Here is a 16,559-nt window from a genome sequence, read left to right as displayed (position 1 = left end):
AAAATGGGGATAATAACAACACTTTCTTTCTAGGGTTGTTGTGAGAATAAAATGAAATAATATTGGTAAAGGGCTTTTTATACTGTAAAGCACTATATAAGTTGTTATTATTATTATCATTTTTTAGCTTTAAATAGTACTACTGAGGAGTTACCATGTACATATATAGGTATATACAAGATAACGTACAAAGTGGATACAAGATAGCCTTGTATTGCAGAGAACTTCTCTAGGTAAAGAAAGGCATCATTACATTGCATAATAAAAAGGAAACAAATACCTTCCTCCATATTCCAATAATTGAATCACTGAATCCCTGGACACCTTGATATTTCAATCAGTCTGTGATCTCTTAAATATGTACATTCCTTCCACTGATAGGGATGGCAATTCATTTTTTTTCTGCATCCTCCCATAAATCTGGCAAGTTTGGTTCACCCAACAGTCTGGGGAATCCTCCTCTTGATTCAGCCTTACAAACAAGAACCTGAACATCAAATATGGCCTACTACTTGTGTTTGTGTGGCACATGAGGCAAGAATGGATTTTATATTTTAAAATAGTTATTTTTGTATTTAAAAATGTAAAAATCATTTGACATCTTGGATAGAGCGGTATATTAATCAGTAAATATTTATCAAGCACCTTTTTAATGCTGGATACTTGGGAAACAATATATTGCCTGTCCCTGCTCTTAAGGAGTTTATATTCTATTCCTCATATGTGACTAGTCCATGATTTTCCTCTAGTTAAGTCATGTTCTGATGATACTCTTACACAGTTTCTCTTGAGAAACTTCTCACTTTCATCTTGCTGATACCTACCATGTGTCATCAACAAATAAAAAAAAAACTTCTTATAATTTCTTATACTATTAGCTGGGAATATTAACAATAGTTTCAAATATCAGATCATAAAAACAATGCAAATGAATATAAATATTTGGTGAGATAAGAACTAGATTCTAGATCAGGTGGAAAAAAAACCACCTGAATCATAGATACCTAGAGGAGACAGTGGACAGTATATTAGTTCTGAATTTACAGTGTGGAGTCACAACAGAAGCAGCCAGTATTATTTTAAGTAGCAAGCTTTGTACTAGGGGCAGGAAGAAGCACTGGTTTTCAGTAGAATCCTTTTGAGATTTAGCATAATTGGAAACTAAGGGAGACCAATACAACAGTTGATATAATTCACCTCTGTGGACAATTCCCAACCAAACTTGCCTTAGCAAATTTTAATAAAAAGAATGTTATCTCAGATTTAAGGTATTCTTTGAGTCCTGACTCTTAAAACTGTAGTTTGGAAGCCCCTATTGGTGTGTTTTACTTTTCATAGTCAGCCAGTAGAAATAATTAGCTAAAAAAAGCAAAGGTATCATAAGAACAATAGTTATTAAAATTCCTCCATAAGTCTGAGGTGTACTGTTCCATAAATAATACATAATTTTGGTGCTAAGAATGGGCACACAAAGAATAAAGAAGGTCACCTACTGGGGACACAGGTAACCAACGTAATTCATATTTCCAGCATTAAAGGGTATCTTCTGTCTTTTCTCATAGTTTCTTCACAGTATTCCCTCTGGCTAAAATGTCTCTCCTGGACAGTGAGGTTTTCCAGTCCTCTTTCTCTGTCTAGCTTAACTCCTTGTAGTCGGGGCCAGTGCTCTTTAGACTCACACATTTTCCTCCTTTTTCCCTGCCTTGATTCATTGGTCCTTTTCCCCTGCTGAGTGAAATGCCTCCTGGACAGATTGTTCTTCTTCTAGATTCCACTGATCATGTGGTGGAGAGTGGGGAAGAGAGAAATCTCTTGTTCCTTTCAGAGGCACGGAATATTCCTTCTCAAAGACTGGGTTAATTCATATTTGTTATCTTCAAGACTCATAAAGAATATACTTCTCAGATATACCTCTTATCTTGACTAACTTCCTAGAGAATGTATTTTGGTTTTTAATGGGCCCCTAGGCTGAGTGCTCAATGAGCCAATAATAATAATAGTAATGATTATGATAATAATAATAATGATAACTAGCATTATATAGGAACTTAAGGTTTACAAAGTCAGAGAGAAACTCAAATCTTATCTTGAACATTTACTAGCTGTGGGAACCTTGGCAATTCATCCACTCTAGATTTCATTACTTCATCAACAAAATGAGGATAATATTAGTATCTAACCTAAAGGGTTATTTTGAAGATTGAATTGTAAGATGTTGCAAATGTTAGCTATTATTATAATTTAATTTGTTATTGTTATTTGGTTACAAGTCTAATCCTCTCCTGCTTTTAGATTGTAAGCTCTTTGAGGGAAAGGGACTAAATCAGATTTTGCCTTTTTATTTCCAGCATATGATGCAATAACTTGCTTGTTTGTTGAACTGGTTTAAATTCCTTATGGTTAAGCATTGCCCAATCCATGCAGCAGGGTTAGGAAATAAAATCTGATTGAGAGGGATGGCATATGAAATCAATAACAATTTAATGTTGATTTAGTACACATCATTTACTTGCCTTTTGACAGAAGGAACCCAGTACACATGAGAATGTTGATGGGTGGGAGAAGGAAAGGGTCCAAAAAGGGAAGACAGAAAGTAAGGAAGACAAATTTGGAATCTCTGACAGTTTTGCTCAAGGTCTGTCCTCATTGGTCAATTTATCAGATAGAAGCAAAACAGTTCACTAGGACTCATCTTTCTCAGGCAAATTAACTTAAGTCATTAGAACTGAAGTTGACCATTACCTGAAATAATTTTTTCTTTTATAGGGTTCCTATTGGCCATTAAAAAAAGAGCTTACCTAATATTATTATTTTATCATTTATAAATAATTTTATTTATTGTTATATTATATATTAATAATATGTTATTAATATATTATAATATAATAGTATTAAATATATAATTATATATTATAATATAATTAATAACTTAAGATGAGGTAGATATATGCATAAAAAAAATAAGCTTGTCAGGAACAATCCAAAATGGGATAGGGGAGGTACATACACAAAGAATGTTCTGGAGTTGGAATTCTTTCAAATAGACAATGTATATTCCTATAACCTGGAAGGAATAAGAGATACTGGGGTTATTCACAATCCTTTAACATTGGACACTGATTGAATATGATAAGAATTCATGGTTACTGAACTCAGATTAATTACAATGACCGATCTTGGGCCCAGAGAATTAACACTTATTCTCCTAGTAGGAGATAGAGCACAATGAGTGGGGGATGTTGCCTCCACTGTCACATACGGTTTTTTTGTTGGTTGGCTTTTGCTGACCTTTTTCTGCAGCAAGGGAAGATTCAATGAGTCGAGTATATAAGGAATTGATTGTGGTATAAAAAATGAAAAACATCACTTAAATTTAAAAAAAGGAGAAAATTAGGATTTTGGAACATAATGAGTAAAGAATTACAAAGCTTTCTAAATAAATAAGGAATAATGTCCATAAAAAAAGGAGACAGTGAAATAAGATGGAAAGAGGAGTTTGTTCAAATACCACCAATGATGAATACGTAACTGTGTGACATCAGGCAAATCTTGATCTCCCTATGCCTGAGTAAAATGAAGGTATTGGTCTCAGTGCTGTCTAAGACCCTTTCCAGCTCTAGATAATAGGATCTTAGATCTAGAGCTACTAGATGTTACCCTAAATCTTTGATCCCATGATAACCAAGACTTATTCTGGCCAGAAGGCACTTTGTATCAGTCAGTCTCTTTCTGTCTTTGTTTATCTGAAGGTTTCTTTTGAACAGCTTTCCTCAGTCCAAGTGATTTTGCATTTATAATTCCACACTACACCCCAATCAACAAATAATACTGATTAACTATTTTGGTCTTCACAGAAATGCCATAATCAAGATACATTCATTTGATATTAATGAATGGACCTTGTGTATGAATGTATGTGAAATTCCATTGATTTACTAGTGTTTGATGAGTTTTGAAGCTGTATTAATGGAAGATTGAATGATATAATTCTACCTGCTTATTAAAAAGTGATCAAAGAGATATAGACAAAAAAGAGATGAGAACAACAAAGCATTTCCATTGTATGTCCTGTTGAAGCTGGGACAATTTTAATAGGAAAGAGCAAATTAATTTTCATGTTCAATCAATGTGTATTCAGCACTGGCATTTAAACAAATCTGTGTTGCATTAGAATGGGCTTTTCATCTGCAGTGAGAAAAAAGTGTTTTAAATTGGAATTGTTAGCAATTTGACATGGCTACTAATAATTTCAATGAAGTTCATATTGAAAATAGTTGTAAAATGGTGTAGTGGATAGAGTGCCAAGCCTGGAGTCAGTAAGACCTGAGTTCAAATATGATCTCAGATACTTAATAGCTATATGGCTGTGGGCAAGTTACTTACCCTTGTTGGCCTCAGTTTCTCTATCTGTAAAAATGAACTGGTAAAGGAAATAATGATCCACTCCAGTATCTTTGCCAAGAATACCTCAAAAGGGGTCATGATGAGTTAGACCCAAGTGAAACAACTAAATAATAACAAAAATTATTTTTACCTTTTGAAACACTATTATTGGAGATGAAGCTGGCTCTTCAAAGGCTGTGCCCTGCAAGCCTTTGCATGAAGAAAAGTCTTTGAATAAGACCCCAGTAATGGATTGCAGTCTTGTTGTCTGAAGCCTGGCCTAATTCAGTTGAGAAAAACTAATCCCAGCACTGGCTGTAAGGTGTTCAATGTATTGGGCACAGCAATTCTCAATGACCATATTCTAAGTATAAGGGGGATTGGAAAGTACATCCAAGGGGTGGTGTCTATTCCAAGGAAATCACAGTCCTAAAGTTCTGAAGTAAGTAACTGTTTGAAAGTTGTTTCATGACAGTCCATCTCTCCCTCTTTTTTCATACTAGCTAATTGTTCTCCTCAGGAGTTTCAGAGTTTTTTAAAAATTCTTTTTTTTTTTTTAAAAAAAACAAATATTACTGAGGCATGAATAATTCAGGGTTCTCTGTAATCAAAAAATAATTTATGAGTTTTAAGGATGAATTTTTTTTTAAAACCTTGTACTTCGGTGTATTGTCTCATAGGTGGAAGATTGGTAAGGGTGGGCAATGGGGGTCAAGTGACTTGCCCAGGGTCACACAGCTGGGAAGTGGCTGAGGCTGGGTTTGAACCTAGGACCTCCTGTCTCTAGGCCTGACTCTCACTCCACTGAGCTACCCAGCTGCCCCTAAGGATGAATTTTAACTTACATTTGAATTTAGCTATAATGTTATGAGAATCTCTTGAAAAACAAGAAGGACATATTCTTGCAAATGAGGAAACTGAGGCTCGGAGAATGTTCACAAAGGATCCCAGTGATCACACACCTTGTAAAGGTTGGAAGTAGGATGTAAAACCATATCATATGACTTTAGCTGTAGTTTTCCAAACAATATGCCACTTTGCCTTTCTTGAAATAAATGTGCTAATTGCTTCCAAGTAGCAGATATTAATTTAAAAAATCATTTGACATTAAAACCTTAGCTGTCCTGAGCCCTGGAAGAAATGAATCATTTCTTTCTTTTTTTAAAAAAATAAACTCTTACCTTCTCTCTTAGAATTTATTGGTTCCAAGGCAGAACTTCTCTAAGGGCTTGGAAATGGGTGTTAAGTGACTTGCCCAGGGTCACACAACTAGGAAGTATCTGAGGCCAGAATGAATTCTTTTTTTTTTTCATTTAATAATTTTTATTTTTTTGAAAAGTTAACATGGTTACATGATTCATGCTCTTACTTTCCCCTTCACCCCCCGCACTCTCCCCACCCATTGCCGATGTGCATTTCCACTGGTTTTAACATGTGTCATTGATCAAGACCTATTTCCAAATTGTTGATAGTTGCATTGGTGTGGTAGTTTTGAGTCTACATCCCCAATCATGTACACCTCAACCCATGCATTCAAGCAGTTGCTTTTCTTCTGTGTTTCCTCTCCTGCAGTTCTTCCTCTGAATGTGGGTAATGTTTTACCTACCATAAGTCCCTCAGAACTGTCCTGGGTCATTGCATTGCTACTAGTACCGAAGTCCATTACATTCTATTTTACCACAGTGTATTGGTCTCTGTGTACAATGTTCTTTTGGCTCTGCTCCTTTTGCTCTGCATCAATTCCTCAAGGTCTTCCAGTTCACATGGAATTCCTCCAGTTTATTATTCCTTTTAGCACAATAGTATTCCATCACCAGCATATACCACAATTTGTTCAGCCATTCCCCAATTGAAGGGCATACCCTCATTTTCCAGTTTTTTGCCACAAAAAGCTCAGCTATAAATATTTTTGTACAAGTCTTTTTTTCTATGATCTCTTTGGGGTACAACCCCAACAATGGTATGGCTGGATCAAAGGGCAGGCTAGAATGAATTCTTAATAGCTGAGATTTCAGCATCAAAAACATCATAATTTAAACTAATTTTAGATGGAAATGTTTCTAATTATTTATTATTGTGTATATATATGTATATCTATCTCTCTATCTCTCTCTCTATCTATCTCTCTATATCTTTGACTTCTTAAGCTGGATATGCAAAGTAGAATTCAGAGGCAGGGCAAAGAATAAGTATTAAGCATCTATTATGTGCCAGGTACTGTGCTAAGTACTTAACAAATATTATCTCTTTTAATCCTTATACAACCCTTGGGAGGGTAGGTATTATTATAATTCCTATTTTACAGTTATAGAAACTGAGTCACATAGAGGCTAAGTGACTTATCTAGGGCTACATAGTTATGAGTGTCTTGGACTAGCGTTAAACTCAGATTATCTTGACTCCATATCAAATGCTCTATCCACTGTATCACCGAGTTGCCTTTTTAAAAAACCTTTTTCTTAATGACTTAAAAGTCATTGTGAATGTCAGTTTTCATTGCTTTATTACATGAATGTCTCACATCCCTACTGAAGTGTTGTAGGTCTTATGTCCCAATGCTGAATAACCTTAGACTTCCAGCCCTCCCTCCCCTTGCCAGCTGTTAATCAAGGGAGATTCATTCCTTCATCATTACCATCAGTAACAATTGCTGACCCATTGCCACCAACAGTTATGTTATACCTAAGTTAAATTAATTAAGCCTCACTTCTGGCCCAGTTCTTATAGCCACTGTTCAAGGGCCCAGCTATCCCCAATAATTACTAACTGACACGGGCAGACAAGGTCTCCTAGCTGAAACAGCATGGTACCCTGAGGCAGCATGTGTCAGGCAAGCCAAACCACCACCACCAATTTGACCCCTGTGTCCTGTATAAAATTTAAATTAATATCCAATAACTCCAAGTATTATATTTTATAAAGTTTATTAATAATCACTTGAAGTAGAAAGAAAATAAACTAAAAGAAATAGAAGTTCAAACCTAACTATCTAACAAAAAGTAAACCCACCCACATGTATAGATTCTCCTGCCTGGCATAAAGCCTGCTTTCCCAGCCACAAATCAGCAAAAAGAGAGAGTGGTGGGGCTATCCAAAACTTATATCCTCCCTACATTAGCACATAATGTGAGAAGGAACATGGGAAGCCGGGAAAGAGAGCTTCTGGAGAGCAAATCTAATTACACAATCCCCCCCTGTGATTCCATTAGAAAATGAGTATGTAGAAATCTCCCAGATTTATATGTCTAGTTTCCCCAGTGAATCAGTACATATAACCAACTTATATCTATAAAGATTTTTAACTAGAAGTACATACACTATTGCAGTTTCTAAGGGAAAATTACAATAATTTGGGGATAAGAGGGAAATGAAAGAGAGAGGACACTAAGGTTAGGTGCATTGTCAAAAAGCCAATTGGGGGCAGTCCCCTTTGGCATAAGAGTGTACATTAAAAATAAATGTGCTCAACCCCCCACAGTTCAATTTCACTACATCCCAAAGTTCATTCTGGATATTATGGTACAGTGTGTGGTTTCTGCAGACTTCTTTATAGTGCTTTCTTTAGGCAGTTCACTTTCTTGATTTGGGGAGGCAGCAAATTTCTTATCCTAAAATTACTCTCAAAAAAGAAAAAAATTTTATAAATCTAGAATTTTATGACAGTAATACAATCCCCCCTGAGAAAGGTATTGACCAACACACAGATCACCTGGGAATACATGGCTGAATTATAAGATATATGAATCAATTGTCAAAAGAAAATAAAAAAAACATAAAAACCCAAATAAAAAGAAAAAAGTAACTTCTGGATGAAACATCTAGCAGCAATGCAATGACACAGGACAGTTCTGAGGGACATATGGAAAAGAATGCTACCCACATTCAGAGGAAGGACTGCAGGAGAGGAAACATATAAGAAAAACAACTGCTTGAACACATGGGTTGATGTGGACATGATTGGGGATGTAGACTCGAAACTACCACACCAATGCAACTATCAACAATTTGGAAATAGGTCTTGATCAATGACACATGTTAAAACCAGTGGAAATGTGCATCAGCCATGGGTGGGGGGGAAGTGCGGGGGGGTGAAGGGGAAAGTAGGAGCATGAATCATGTAACCATGTTAAAAACGAATATTAATAAATGTTTAAAAAATATCAAAGTCTCATGTGTAAAATTCCAAAGTAAGGAAGAATAAACCTATGACAGGTCCTTGATTCAGGGTCCAATTAAATGATTTATGCCCCCCAAGCCTGTAGTAGCAATTATAACAATGTAGTACTTACCCTTTGGCAGCCAGGACTATAGAAAATTGCCTATAGACAGAAAAAGGACTAGATTTTTGAAGCAAATGGGAAAATATTCCCTGATCTGATTTTACCTTTGTTCTCAGGGATAAGTGAGTCAAAATGGCAGCCAAACTGAGGTACTTGGTAGAGATCTGGGTCTGGCACGAGGGAATCCTGTACCTGACTTTGCAAACAGCTACTTTCTTGAACCCCAAAATAAGTCCCTTGTCTTGGTGCAGAATTTCCTCAATCCCAGTGGGATTGGTTGGTCTCCTTGACCTTGTGCTCCTAGGCATTATGCAGGTTAACTTTGTGCTCCTTGGCACTGTGTAGTGGCTTTTTTGTGATCCCTTCTCCTGGAATCAGACAAACTTATTAATCAAAGTTCTATAATATTTACCAATCAATGGCAGGTTTCCATAGTCTAAAGCTTTTGGGTATGCATTAATATTAGGGCTAATGGATATTTTAAACTTACCCTAGTGCAAAATAAAGAAACAATTAATACTGGTAACATATGCTTCAAGTACAAAAAGTGAAAGAAAAAAGAAAACTCAAATAATGAATTGCACATACAAGGAAAAACAATAATAAAATTAAAAATATAAATATATTCCACATTCCATGAAACACTGTGTTAGTGAAGCAGAGGCACAACACAAAGGTTTCTCACCCCAAAATGAAATCCATTTATTTTTTAACTTGGCTATGATCCACAGAGTTACCAAGTAACAGCTTTATAAAACAGTAGTGTAGCAGCTAATGCAAATTCAAAGAAGTACTGAAACTCCCCAAACCATAAGAGCCCATTTAATGACAATAGCAAACAAAACTGCTATCATTAGGATTCTCATGAGTCTCTATAGCCACTGAAGCTCATGGATAATTGTCACAAGTTCTCCAGATCTAGCCACTTTTTCAACCTTAGAGAAGATATTTCTAACAAAGTCCATTACTGCCATAATTCCAAAATGTGGCAGGAGAGCCCAGAAAATACTCTTTACTGCTGATGAAAACCTTTTGGGTCTAAAATGTCACCAAGAATCTAGATCATTCTGGTGGAAGGGTAGAGTAAGCTGAAGAGTAACAAATATAAAAACCATCCAGGAACCACCAAGCTTCATGGGAAATACTCCCTCTGGGAACCATCCAGGGGTTACCATGCCCTCTAGGAAAACCTTCCCACCTCCCAAATGAGATTATAGCCCATCACTGGGTTACCAAGCCCTTGGAAAACCTCCTTCCTCTGGTATGAGACTGTAATAGCCACAAAAGGCATGTCTTCATATGTCCCATCCATTGCAATGTGGAGGTGAGGACTACAAAATAATAATAAATGTGGAGGTTGGGAATACAATAGTGCTATTGCACTTCACTTCAACTACTAAATAGATCCTTACCTCTTATTACATACAACTCAAAGGTAGGTAAATGATAAGTCAGATGTAGTGGTGCTCCTAGATATCCTGAAAATCACTCATGAAGACCCCTTAAAATCAATTGAGATTTTTAGCTCATTAAATATTCTAAAGGTTGTATATAGGTTGTAACCACTTTGATGGAGTCCATCCATCATCATCCATGTGACAATTAACAAAGACAAAAAGGAACAAAAGGCTATTAGGGCAACATGTGGCCTCAATGGATCTGGTGACAAACCCAGCATCCATAAGGACCTATGGTTTTGCCATGGAAAAGGGTTTGCCCAACTTGTTTATGGACTTTTACAATGGTATTTTTCCAGTTCAGTCACAGTGGAGTACAAATAAAGATAGTAGGAAGGTACAAATGAAAACAGTGTAACAGAAACAAAATTGAATTTTAAAGCAAACAATCAGCAAATACAATATATGTGACAGGATATGAGCACTGAATTCGAGTCCTTTTCTCCAATTCTGATAGCTGTGTTACAGAGACTTCTTCACTATTTGGAGGGGAACAAACTAAAACAGTTAATATCAATAAGGCAATGGAGTCTGAAAAGGCTAAAAATTTACCTTCAGACTCCTTAAGGTTCCTTCCCCTCCCTCTCTGGAGTATCATCATCCATCTAGATTCCTTTGGTCACATTTCTGGGGTTCCCCATATTCGCACTGAGCATAGTGTGGATAAATCCCATATTGGATATGTTACAGAGGCTGGGCATGCTTAGATAATAAGGGGAATGAATCTCCTTTCTGAATCTTAAGATTACTCAAGCTAACAGCAAGGACAAGTGTACTCAGGAACGGTAGCAAGAAAAGACATCCTAAAACTTTGCTAAGGCTCTCCAGGAATGGGAACTGTTTGAGATAGGTAGGAAACTGGGTCATGCTTGCAATCCTACTTATTCAATTGGTTGCAATTCCACTTCTTGTCTGTAGGTGGCACTAGGCTAGTATGCACTGGCTAGGAGTAAAGTGAAGAGGTATGGAAAAGTAACCTTCCTTCCCCTCCCTCTTAGGGGTAAAAACCAGTGATCACATGACACCTCAGTCCCCATCCCCACAGGCAGGTGCATGGAAGCTCCCCTGGGTTAGGCAGGCTGGGGTTGGGTTGGTAATGTGGAAAGGCTGTTCCATGCTGTATTCCCCTGCTGAAAAGTGGCTAGCACAGGTTTGGGACCCATGTGGGGTGGGGGGGGAGGAGAAGGGATTTATACTTTACTAATCATGCAGGATGTGGCTCTCAAGGATCCCCAGCCAGTGTCTGGTCAAATGTGGGAGGCAGCAGCAGCAGGAGGAGGAAGAGGAGGAGCAGCGAGGGCAACAGAGGTTTTTTTTTTAATAATCTGTCTTTAAAAACTGCTCTACAACTTAGAGCAGAGGTAGAGTCCTATAACTCCAGACTTCTGGTTGCCATCAATGTAAAATTTAAATTAATATCCAATAACTTCAAGTATTATTTTTATAAAGTTTATTAATAATCACTTCAAGTAGAAAGAAAATAAACTAAAAGAAATAGAATATTAAACCTAATTATCTAACAAAAAGTAAACCCACATGTGTAGATTCTCCTGCCTGGCATAAAGTCCGCTTTCCTAGCCGTGATTCGGCAAAAAGAGAGAGTGGTGGGGGCTACACAAAACTTATATCCTCCCTACTTGGCACATAATGTGAGAAGGAACATGGGAAGCTGGGAAAGAGAGCTTTTGGGGAGCAAATTCTAATTATACACCCCTTAGAAATTGATGGAGATGGCCCAGGACCCAGAATCTAAGAGTCTTGGGAATAGAATTACTTCCACATCAAACATTATCCTGGGAAGCAACCCTTAGCGGATATGGTGTGACAACTATGGCAGGTGCTACAGTCAGAGCTAATGGAATCACAGAAAAGGAAGTACTCATTATCAAAGTCCTTGGTACTGGATAAAAATCGACACTTGCAATCAATCCCTTATTCCCTGGTCGAGTGAGAATTCCTAGCCTAGCTGAGCTAGGCTCCTTGGTCAAGGATGCAATTGGTTGCAACAGTGAGATTGGTTATGTTAGAGTGCTACCCATTGGTGATATAATGTGTTTGTGTGTGTGTGTGTGTGTGTGTGTGTGTGTGTGTGTGTGTGTGTGTGTGTGTGTATGAATGATACAGGCATTTCTGCTCGCTTTTGCTTGCTATAATACCATGCTACTTCATAGGCCAGTTCTTGGGAAGTGTAGAAGATCAGAAATGACTGGGAGCTGAAATAAATATATATCCCCTTTTAATGAACTATTTTGATGTTTGATGACTATAGGTGTCTTCTTTGGCTTATACCTGGACCTTAATTAAAAGTTAAATTGGTTGGACATAGCTGACTCAGTTTCTGGATACCTCAGATGATTTCTAAGATCCTTTCTAGTTTTACTTCTTGGGACTACATTCCATAAGGGCAGAATTGCAGAGTTGTAATGGAACTCAGTGGCCATGGAGACAAGCCTGTGTGCCCAAGAATCCTTACTGTAAGACACAAGAAAGATGGTTCATTCTGCATTTGCTTTAAGACCAACAATTGGAAGAAACCCTCTCTATCCTCCCCTTCTTCTGGGGCAGCTTATCCCACTTTTGGATAGCTCTGTTTAAGAAGTTTTTTCCTGTTATCAAGGCTAAATTTACCTCTTTGTAACTTCTTCCCAATGTTTCTAGCTCTGCTATATGGGGAACACAGAACAAGTCTAATCTTCTTCCACAGAACAACTCTTCAAATACTTGAAGTTACTTGTTCTATGCCCAGTGAGCCTTTTTCTTTCTAGGCAAAAGAAAAAAATTCCCAGCTGATTTTCATATAACATGCTTTTAAGGCTCTTCTTTATTCTGGTTATTGTCCTTTGGTCACTTCCAAAGTCCTTTCTTAAAATACGGTGCCCAGAACTTAGCACGATGTTCCAGATGTGAGCAGACTAGGATAGAGTACAGGGAGATGTTGTTGCTCAGTCATTTCATTTATGCCTGACTCTTTGTGATCCCTTTTGGGGTTTTCTTGGCAAAGATATTGGAGTGGTTTGCCATTCCTTCTCCAGCTCACTTACAGATGAGGAAACTGAGGCAGAAAGGGTTAAGTGACTTGCCTAGAGTGACAGCGCTGATATGTCTGAGGCTGGATTTGAACTCAGGAAGATGAGTCTTCCTGAGTCCAGGTGTGTCACTCTATCCACTGTGCCAGCTATCTGCCCTTTTCAGGGGCTATGATCCTCTGCTTATTCCTGGAATCTTTTGAAGTCCCTTTTGAAGGAATCCAATATCTAAAAAGTTTTATGGCATCCATTATCATGTGGTTGACTCATATCAAGTTTGTAGTCTACTAATTTCCAATTTCTCTTGTCTATATTGTTTGTACATAGAGTCATGTAACCTCCCCCATTAGATTGTGAGATCCTAGAAAGCAGGGACTCTCTTTTGCTTTTCTTTGTATGCTTAGAACTTAGGATAGATTCTGGTCATAGTATCTGCTTAATAAATTCTTTTCAACTGACAAGACTGACAAAGAAATTGCTCTTTAGCCCTGACTTTCCCATGTGGTACTTGTGAAGTTTCTCAGATTTAAGAGCAGAATTTTACGTTGAATTCTACCAAATTTTATCTTCTTAAATTTAGCCCAACTTTCTAGTTGAAGTTCTTTTTAGTTCTTGTGTTTCAGAACGTCAGTCTTATGCTCAAATTTAATCTCCCCTGTGTCAAACAAAGATACATTTCCTAGATTGTCTTTTCAAGTTCACCAAAAATAATATTCTTCACAAGATTTTATTTGGATTGGCATTCTGTGATATTGGTATGATATTCTGTGAAATCCTTGAGGGACCTCATGAAGCTCTAAGTGGCTCTAATTTTAAAGATAAAACTGGATAGACCTGGCACTTCCTGAAAGAAAGCCAATACACTTTATTCTATGCAACTATGGAAGGGGCACCCTTTGCATCTTAAGACTTTTAGGACCTGGAGGGCTCTAAGGGAATTATTATTCTAAGGGAATGTCTCCACCTTGGGAATCAGGTTGGAGTTTGTGTCTGTGAAATATCCAACACTCTAATTCCTTTTTAGTACTTGCCAGGGGGATTCCATGGAACCTGGATTTTTTTAAGGCCATAGGTTAGTGCCAAATGACTCACTTAGGCTTAATGGAAAATTGAGCATCACTGATTTCCAGCACATGCTGCTCAAGGGCTCCTGTGCAGAACTTTTATTTTCCATATGTGCTTTACCTTTATGAGGAAAGACAATGATCTTGATGTAAGCAAGTGGAGCAAAACATGTGTACCACAGTTGCCATTAAATCCAATGAGGTGTGAAATGCAAAGCCTATTTAAACCCATTTAATGTTTCCTATTGGAGAAGGCAAGTAGTAAAACAAACAGTTAACAGCCTGGCACCAAGCACTTTCCAAGGCTTTACCTAATGCTATACTTTAGTCTTCCCCTTCAGCCTGGCTTAGAGGAGACCACTAGGCTTTACTGTTGTTCAGTCACTTTTTCAGTCATGTCCAACTCTTCATGACCCCATTTGGGGTTTCCTTGGCATAGATACTGGACTGGTTTGCCATTTCCTTCTCCAGCTCATTTGATAGATGAGGAAACTGAAGCAGACAGGGCTAAGTGACTTGCCCAGGGTCACTCAGCTAGTAAGTGTCTGAAGCTGGATTTGAATTCAAGAAGATACTGATTCCAGAACCAGCACTGTATCTCTAGACCCACCTAGTTGTGCTTGGCTTTGCCAGTGAGGCACAGACTCAGGTAGGGTCTGTCAAACTGAAAAATCTTTGAGGACAAATCTGGTTGTTTATAGATGGGTTTGGGTGAGCTCAGAGTGTTGGTGCTCCACCATCCTAATGAGACAAATCTGGTGATGGAACTCTGTGCCTGTGTGCAGAAAACTTACCTCGTCAAAGAGGTGATCAGAAGGCTGTACTTCAATTCATGACCATTTTGGTTCAAGCAACACATGAAGGTCACTCATCAATGCCAGGAATGGTTATGACCTGCACTGGTGGAGGCATTACCCACACTAGTAGAATCAGTAAGTTTTGGATGTCATGAAATATTTGCTAAAACTAGACTTGTGTGCTGGATAATAATAAATTCTTCTTTTGGTGGTACTGGGTAGTTAAATTTAGACTAATATGCATATAAAAAGAGGAACATGTTGTCAGAGGAGTACGTGTATTTAAGTTTCACCTCTGACATGTATCACATTGCTTCATGCAAAACTCTTAACCTCTTAGAGCCCCAGACAAATCTCTAAGACTATAGATTTCAGAGCAGATGCCCAGTATTTGTAGATGAATATCATAACATCATAGATTTAGAACTAGAAGAGACCTTTGAGATGACTGAGTCCATTTTCATTTCACATATAAAGAAACTGAGGCAGAGAAATTAATGGAATTGCCCAAAGTTATAAAGCTAGTGATGAGAACTTGGTTCTTCCTGACCCCAAGTTTAGTGCACTGACCACTATACCAACCTGTATTTTCTTTACCATGGGCTACCTGAAATGATGAAGTCATAGATCTAGGGGGAGAAAAGGAAAAGGACATTTGATTATTACAATTGGAGAGCACAAAAGATCTCCCCTTTCTCCACCAGATACATTTATTAATATACATTGGTTTTTATTCCATTCTAGGTTATTTGCCAGTTGATCCTCAAAATTCTGTTCATGTCTTAGAGCCAAGGAATCTGTCTTACCAAGCAGCAATCCCAGTGACCTTTGATCATATTTTCTTCTGGGCTCATTCTCCCTTTTATGAGTGTCTTCCCCCAATATAGCATGTAAACTCCTTGAAGGCAGGACTGTCTTTCTTTTTGCCTTTATCTGGCATTATGTTAGGTCCTTTCTTATTGACTGATTCACTGACTCACTTTGTTATATTTAGTTATCACAGTCCCTGGCACAAATAAGTGCTTATAAATGCTCATTTATTAATTCATTCAAAAGATAAACAGAAAAAATTTGTATTTTATCCTCTTGTTTTTTTCCTATTCATTGGGAAAGTAATGAAGAAGAGAGCTTACTGGTTTTCAGAAAGACAATGTATATATTTTTTAATTTCAAAAAAAAAATCCTTACCTTTCATCTTGGAAACAATACTGTGTATTGGTTCTGTGAAAAGGAAATTCTTTGTTCTCTTTGTCTATTCTGAATTTACATTTGTGAAAGGGAATCCTTTATTCCCTTTGTCTGTTTTGAGTTAACACTTCGTTAACAATAACTTAAGTACCTCACAAGATTGTGAAGACAGGATTAACTCTCCTTTGTCTACTTTTGAATTGAATCAACAAAAGCTTGAACACCCTACTTAGTACTAGGTGGAGGAGCTCTCCACCCTTTCAACTCAGTCAGCCAGGAAATGAGAATTCACACCTCAATCAGCCAGGAATCTGTGAACCCTTTGATGAGTATTCACTTCTCCAGAATGTGAGAAATGGTTCCC

The 16,559-nt window shown here is 37.5% G+C and overlaps 1 protein-coding gene across 1 annotated transcript in view; it reads left to right on the top strand.

Annotated features, from left to right (window-relative positions):
* DNER (delta/notch like EGF repeat containing) overlaps window positions 1–16,559 on the top strand; it is a 226,749-nt gene that overhangs the window by 28,315 nt on the left and 181,875 nt on the right. The gene's annotated exons all lie outside the window — the stretch shown is intronic.

Source organism: Gracilinanus agilis, chromosome 3 (assembly GCF_016433145.1).
Source record: "Gracilinanus agilis isolate LMUSP501 chromosome 3, AgileGrace, whole genome shotgun sequence".
NCBI lineage: Eukaryota > Metazoa > Chordata > Mammalia > Didelphimorphia > Didelphidae > Gracilinanus > Gracilinanus agilis.
Note: the sequence above shows the minus strand (reverse complement) of the source record. Positions and strands in the feature narration are given on the sequence as shown.